The following is a 7,449-nucleotide window of genomic DNA, read 5'->3' as shown; positions in this document are numbered from 1 at the left end:
AAATATTTCTCCGGCGAGCGTAAAAGTGTATCCAGAGGAAAAAAAACATAAATTTGATCATGTTTTTTGACTTTTACACATTCTGATCACAAGATATATGAAAAGTTCTAACCAGCATGAAGAATAAAAAGGAATGATTTTGTTTGTTTAGAACCAAGATGGCCGCCGTTGCTGGGCGGCGTTACATCAGACTACTGAAACCTATTCCAGAATACTGCAGTGCATTGATTTAGGAGTATCGTAAAATCTGAGCTTTGAACTTTTATATAGAGCAATATCAACTAAACGTGCCCAAAGCGCTTTGCAAAGGGGTCCCTGATCAACAGCAACACTTAACGTGTAGGACAGGTATGATTGATATGATTGATATGATTGATATGACTGGTATGATTGATATGATTGATATGATTGATATGATTGATATGATTGATATGACTGATATGATTGATATGACTGATATGATTGATATGATTGATATGATTGATATGATTGATATGATTGATATGACTGATATGATTGATATGATTGATATGATTGATATGATTGATATGATTGATATGATATGAATGATATGATTTATGTGATATGATTGATATGATTGATATGATTGATATGATTGATATGATTGATATGATTGATATGATTGATATGATATGAATGATATGATTTATGTGATATGATTGATATGATTGATATGATTGATATGATTGATATGATATGAATGATATGATTTATGTGATATGATTGATATGATTGATATGATTGATATGATTGATATGATTGATATGATTGATATGATTGATATGATTGATATGATATGAATGATATGATTTATGTGATATGATTGATATGATTGATATGATTGATATGATTGATTGATATGATTGATATGATGATATGATTGATATGATTGATATGATTGATATGATTGATATGATTGATATATATGATATGATTTATTGATATGATTGATATGATTGATATGATTGATATATTGATATGATTGATATGATTGATATGATATGAATGATATGATTTATTGATATGATTGATATATGATATGATATTGATTTATTATATGATTTATATGATATGAATGATATGATATAATTTCTGTAAATAATAAGATCTTTGAATTTAATATACGATCGAAAATCTGCTATATACTTCTATTCTCGCTATTATGAAAAAATAATGGATTTCATCACTTTTATCTTTCAACATTACAAAAAATAATAACCACTTTTATAACATTGTAATGATTTAGCTCCATATAGAATAGATAATGACGACAGCCTAAAAATGTGTAACAGAAAAGAAACTAAGTCACGAATATTGTTTAACAAGGGGCATAACTCGTAATACCTGATTACATCATTATCGGATCTGCTTTCTTCAAGTGATTGAAATTCATTGTTTCCAGGGGAGGTAAGGGCAGCCACTTTAATTAACTTTACGAATTAACATTGCCACTGGCAAGATTAATTCTCTTTACAAAATCATTTAAATTCATTTTCAATGTATCTTTTTTTATTTTTTTTTTTGCTGCTTTTGGAGACTAAAAACCACAATAATTCGAAATTTTCAATGGGCCCCTGGCAGAGCTGAGGAAGACGACGGCGTTCCAACACCAACTAGACATTTAAACCTGAATCCATTATGAGGGGGGGGGGGGGATAAAGAAGAAGCAGAAGATATTTTTTAATTTGTAAAAATGAGGCAAAAACTTTTTTCATTGAAAATGGCATTTATACATCCCCCCCCCCCCCCTCCACCCTATACCCCCCCCCCCCCCCCCCTGCCGCATGATTCGTGGTCATAAAGAAAAAGCAGAAGATATTTTCTTTAAGTTGTAAAAATAGGCAATTCTGATAAGCATTACCCCCCGCCCTTCCCGCTCCACCCTATACCCCCCCCCCCCCCCCCGGCCGCATGATTCGTTGTCATAAAGAAAAAGTAGAAGATATTTTCTTTAAGTTGTAAAAATAGGCAGTTCTGATAAACATTACCCCCGCCCTCCCCCCCCCCCCCCTCCACCCTTTACCACCCCACCCCCCCCCCCCCACCGCTGGATGTTTTCTTATCCCAACGATTTCTATTACGTATATCCATAGGAAATATGAGCTCGGCTATAGATAGCAAAATTACAACTGATTCTGTGAGTTTTTCCTTGTATCCCAGATTTATTGCAGTTATTGCAGTTGCATGGAGAAAAGAGAGGGAATAAATTATAAAAATAAATAAAACAAAACAAAACAGGAGTTTGTCATCCAGCCAAACCTTGGCCTGACCGTAACCATCGTTACCTAACAGCCTGGTACTGACCAAAAATTGACGTCAAAAGACCAGTCTTTGGCCACAGAAGAAAACAAATCGTTAGTTGTATTCAATAGTTCAACCAATGGGACCACTTGTTTCCATGAGCTCTACTAACGACAACTCACTAGGCGGTGCAAAAACCAAATAATAACTTCAAAAGGCCAGTCTTTTTTTTGGTTTCAGTGTCAGGCGATAACATAACGATGGCTACGACCTGACACTGACCAACAAAAGGAAGTCAAAAGACAAGTCATTGGCCGCAAAAGAAAACAAATCGTGAGTTCTATAGATAGTTCGAAGATGACGTCACTTAGGTCTTTGTTATTGTTTTTTGCCATCCGCGTTTATGACTAATGCTCACTGAACTGTATTAAACTGACTATAAACGTTCATGGTTACACAGAGTTTGTGTGTTGGTCCGTTATACTTCCGGATGGCAATGTTGTGAACTCCTTGGCCAAGCGCATTCTATCTATAGATAGTTCGAAGATGACGTCACTTAGGTCTTTGTTATTGTTTTTTTATTATGGATATTGCAACAACATGTAGAAAAGAGAGTCAGTGCGGATAAATAAATAATTAATAAAAAAATAAAAATAAAAGAACCCCAAACACACAAACAACCCCCCCCCAAAAAAAAACAAAACAAAAAAACAAAACAAAAAAAAACAAAACAAAAAACAAAAAAACAACAGGAGTTTGTCATCCAGCCAAACCTTGGCCCTGGTTCGATCCCTTCCGATAATAATAAATGTGAAGCACGGTCAAAAAACTGACCTAGATATATGTCCAGAGGAATGTTAGGTAAAACGTGAGCTTTAAAAAAGAGCTTTATATAGCGCAATATCCACTAAATGTGCTCAAAGTGCTTTACAAGGGGTCCCTGGTCAACTGCAACATTTGACATGTAGGACAGGACATGACGCCTGTTAGGCGATATTACAATTTTTCGGACAAAGACAACGCTGTTAACGGCCAGGTACTCATTTTACACTTACTATGTGCCGAGTGCGAGGTCGAACCCAGGACCTTCCGACCCGAAAGCCAGTTTCATACCACTAGACCAGATAGCCGCATCCGCACATAGCGCATGGTCCACAGAAGGTGCTCAAAGCGCTTTACAAATGGGTCTCTAGCTAACAGCAACCCTTAACATGTAGGACGAGACATGACGCCTGTTTGTCGATATTACATTTTTTCCCCGGTCAGAGACAACGCTGTAAGTACGATGAATACGGTGAGAGAATAATATGTTTAAAGAGCCTTTTCCAAGGACTCAACCTTGCGTCGCTCGGGACTCGAACCTATGATCTTCCGATTCGATGGGGAGTGTCATACCACATGACCACGCAGCCAACAAGTAATGATGTTGAAAATTGAATTTATAGTCAACATGTGACCCTCGCCTCTAAGCGATATTTTAAAAAAAGTAGTCATTATCATTGTCATCATCATCATCATCATCATCATCATCATCATCATCATCATCATCATCATCATCATCATCATCTTCATCATCATCGTCATCATCGCCATCATCATTATTGTCCGCATTGCTGTATTACTGCTGTTAATTGATTAATTAATATTTTCCATACTCAAATGTCTTCCCGTTATCTTTGGATGTAATGAGAAGGGACTTTGCCGCTTCATCCTCCCCTCATCCTATAACCTCCATCAAACTTCAAAAACTCTCTCCCTGCTTCCCTCTAAAAAAAAACTGTTACTGAAAAGTCGGCCATACAATCTTCAGCCCGAAGCTTTAGTCTTAAGAAGAAGTAGAAGAAGAAGAAGAAGAAGAAGAAGAAGAAGAAGAAGAAGAAGAAGAAGAAGAAGAGGAAGAAGAAGGAGGAGAAGAAGAAGAAGAAGAAGAAGAAGAAGAAGAAGAAGAAGAAACCCACAAAGGTTTATATTATGAAGCACGGTAAGAAAAAAGTATGGCTTAACTCGGGATGAAAAACAAAAAACAAAACCCGAATAACAAACTTCGTTGGTTTTTTTTTATCTCTCTCACTCTTTCAACACTTTAACAATACCTACTAATTTTAGATATGAAGTCAAATCTCCTGTTTGTTTTAATTTTGCTTTGTTTCTGTTTGGATCAGCGTCAGGGGAGATAACCTTCCTAGAATCTTTACACAAACAAGTTAATTTTCGTCTCAGAACGTGACGTAAACAACACAAGATAAAACAGCCATTTGCATCATCAGCTTATTACGTTTAATATCGTAATCCTTCTGTCTGGCTTTGGACATGAACCCCTCTCTAGCCCGATAGGATCCTAGTTCTTATGACGTGATTATGTGAGATCATCTTTAGAATATGTCATTGATAAGACAAACTACGAAGGGAAGAAGATGAATATGCTGTGATAATTAACTTATTTTACCTAGATCTATCTGGCTGGCCTCTTAGAAGTATGTGTGCATCGATTCATTTTTTACTTATCTGTCCATATAATATTATATCTAAATTTATCTTTCTAGTTATTTATCTTAGATAAACTAGGTTTCGTAAATTTGCTTTTATCTTATTTGTCAAATAATTATGGCGTTATGGTGATCAAGATGATGATGGTGATGATGATGATGATGATAATATGAATATAAATATATAATAATAATAATAATAATAATAATAATAATAATAATAATAATAATAATAATAATTACAACAACAACAACAACAACAACAATAATAATAATAATAATAATAATAATAATAATAATATAATAATAATAATAATAATAATAATAATAATAATAAATATAATAATAATAATAATAATAATAATAATATATAATAATAATAATAATAATAATAATAATAATAATAATAATGATAACAATAATAATAATAATAATAATAATAATAATAATAATAATAATAATAATAATAAAATAATAATATTAATAATAATTACAACAACAACAACAACAATAATATAAATAATAATAATATATAATAATAATAATAATATAATAATAATAATAATAATAATAATAATAATATATAATAATAATAATAATAATAATAATATATAATAATAATAATAATAATAATAATAATAATAATAATAATATAATAATAATAATAATAATTGTTATCATCGATTTCAGAGTTACCGCAATTCTAAAAATGATAAAACAATATTATACAGATTGATATATGAATAAAGGGCAATTCTATTAGCCGTTGACTCAAAATATATTCGTCTCGATCTATGGCTATTTTCACGATACAGTAATGAGAGTAAGTATAGATAGAATGCGCTTGGCCAAGGAGTTCACAACATTGCCATCCGGAAGTATAACGGACCAACACACAAACTCTGTGTAACCATGAACTTTTATAGTCTGGTTAATACAGTTTATTGAGAACAACTCACAAACGCGGATGGCAAAAACAATAACAAAGGCCTGAGTGACGTCATCTGCATACTATCTATAGTTAGTTCGAAGATGACGTCACTCAGGTCTTTGTTTTTGTTTTTTGCCATCCGCGTTTATGAGTAATGCTCACTGAAATGTATTTACCCGACTATAAACGTTCATGGATACACATAGTTTTGTGTGTTGGTCCGTTATACTTCCGGATGGCAATGTTATGAGCTTCTTAGCCAAGCGCATACTATCTATAAGTGATGACTGCCTTTATCTCTCCGCAAAGATTGCCGTTCCCCACCAGAAGTAATAAAAAAAAAAACAATGAAAAAGAGGGATCAATTGAATGGCAGAAGAGGGGTGGGGGGGGGGGGGGGTGTGAGGCAGCGTGGCTCAGCGGTACAGTCTTTGCTGCGTATCCGAAATATACTGAGTTCGATCACCCGCCGCTGCTGCGCTGTGTGACCTTGAGGAAGCCACCTCACTATAGCTCAATTTGCGGCACTACACTGCGACGGACGCCTAGGTTATTTCAGTCTTCCCTTGGAATATAGACTAAAGAGACAAATTTCCCCTATGGGATGAATAAAGGGAATTTTTATTTATTTTGTTTTCATTTTTATTTTAGAGTTATTCATGTGCGTCATGAAAATTATTAATCCGCTTTTAAACACGTTTAAAACCTTTTAAGTCTATTTTTGAATACTCTAATTTATTTTTTTGACAAGTTCCATCTCCCATCCTAAAATGAAAATAGTTCAGAGGGATAAACCCAATAGATTGTGTCTTTATGAAATGGCACATCCATTAAATGATTCATCAGAATTTCAAGGATTCATCATTTAGTGTCTTCTTCTTCTTCTTCTTCTTCTTCTTCTTCTTCTTCTTCTTCTTCTTCTTCTTCTTCTTCTTCTTCTTCTTCTTCTTCTTCTTCTTCTTCTTCTGTTCTTGTTCTTCTTGTTCTTCTTGTTCTTCTTCTTCTTGTCCTTCTTCTTCTTCTTCTTCTTCTTCTTCTTCTTCTTCTTCTTCTTCTTCTTCTTCTTCTTCTTCTTCTTCTTCTTCTTCTTCTTCTTCTTCTTCTTCTTCTTCTTCTTCTTCTTCTTCTTCTTCTTCTTCTTCTTCTTCTTCTTCTTCTTCTTCTTCTTCTTGTTCTTCTTGTTCTTCTTGTTCTTGTTCTTCTTGTTCTTCTTCTTGTTCTTGTTTTTGTTCTTCTTGTTCTTGTTCTTCTTGTTCTTGTTCTTGTTCTTCTTCTTCTTCTTCTTCTTCTTCTTCTTCTTCTTCTTCTTCTTCTTCTTCTTCTTCTTCTTCTTCTTCTTCTTCTTCTTGTTCTTCTTCTTCTTGTTCTTGTTGTTGTTGTTGTTGTTGTTGTTGTTGTTGTTGTTCTTCTTCTTCTTCTTCTTCTTCTTCTTCTTCTTCTTCTTCTTCTTCTTCTTCTTTTTTCTCCTCTACTTCTTTTTTTCTTCTTCTCCTTTTTCTTCTGCTTTTAAATCATCATGATCATCATCATCATCACCATCATCATCATCATCATCATCATCATCATCATCATCATCATCATCATCATCATCATCATCATCATCTACAATCCTTCATGGAATGCCTAAGCGACGGTATCTTAAAATGCCGTTGGGGGGGGGGGGTGTAATTAATTTTAAAAAAATGAATTCAATACACGAAATTAAAGGAATATCTGGACATTTCATGCTACTTTCTTAATAAGGTTCTCATTATAGATTTGACCCCGAAA

This window comes from Berghia stephanieae, chromosome 2 (assembly GCF_034508935.2).
Source record: "Berghia stephanieae isolate SIO BIC M18660-M18661 chromosome 2, UCSD_Bste_1.3, whole genome shotgun sequence".
NCBI classification, from domain to species: Eukaryota; Metazoa; Mollusca; class Gastropoda; order Nudibranchia; family Aeolidiidae; genus Berghia; species Berghia stephanieae.
The sequence above is the reverse complement of the archived record's forward strand: the minus strand, read 5'-3'. Positions refer to the sequence as shown.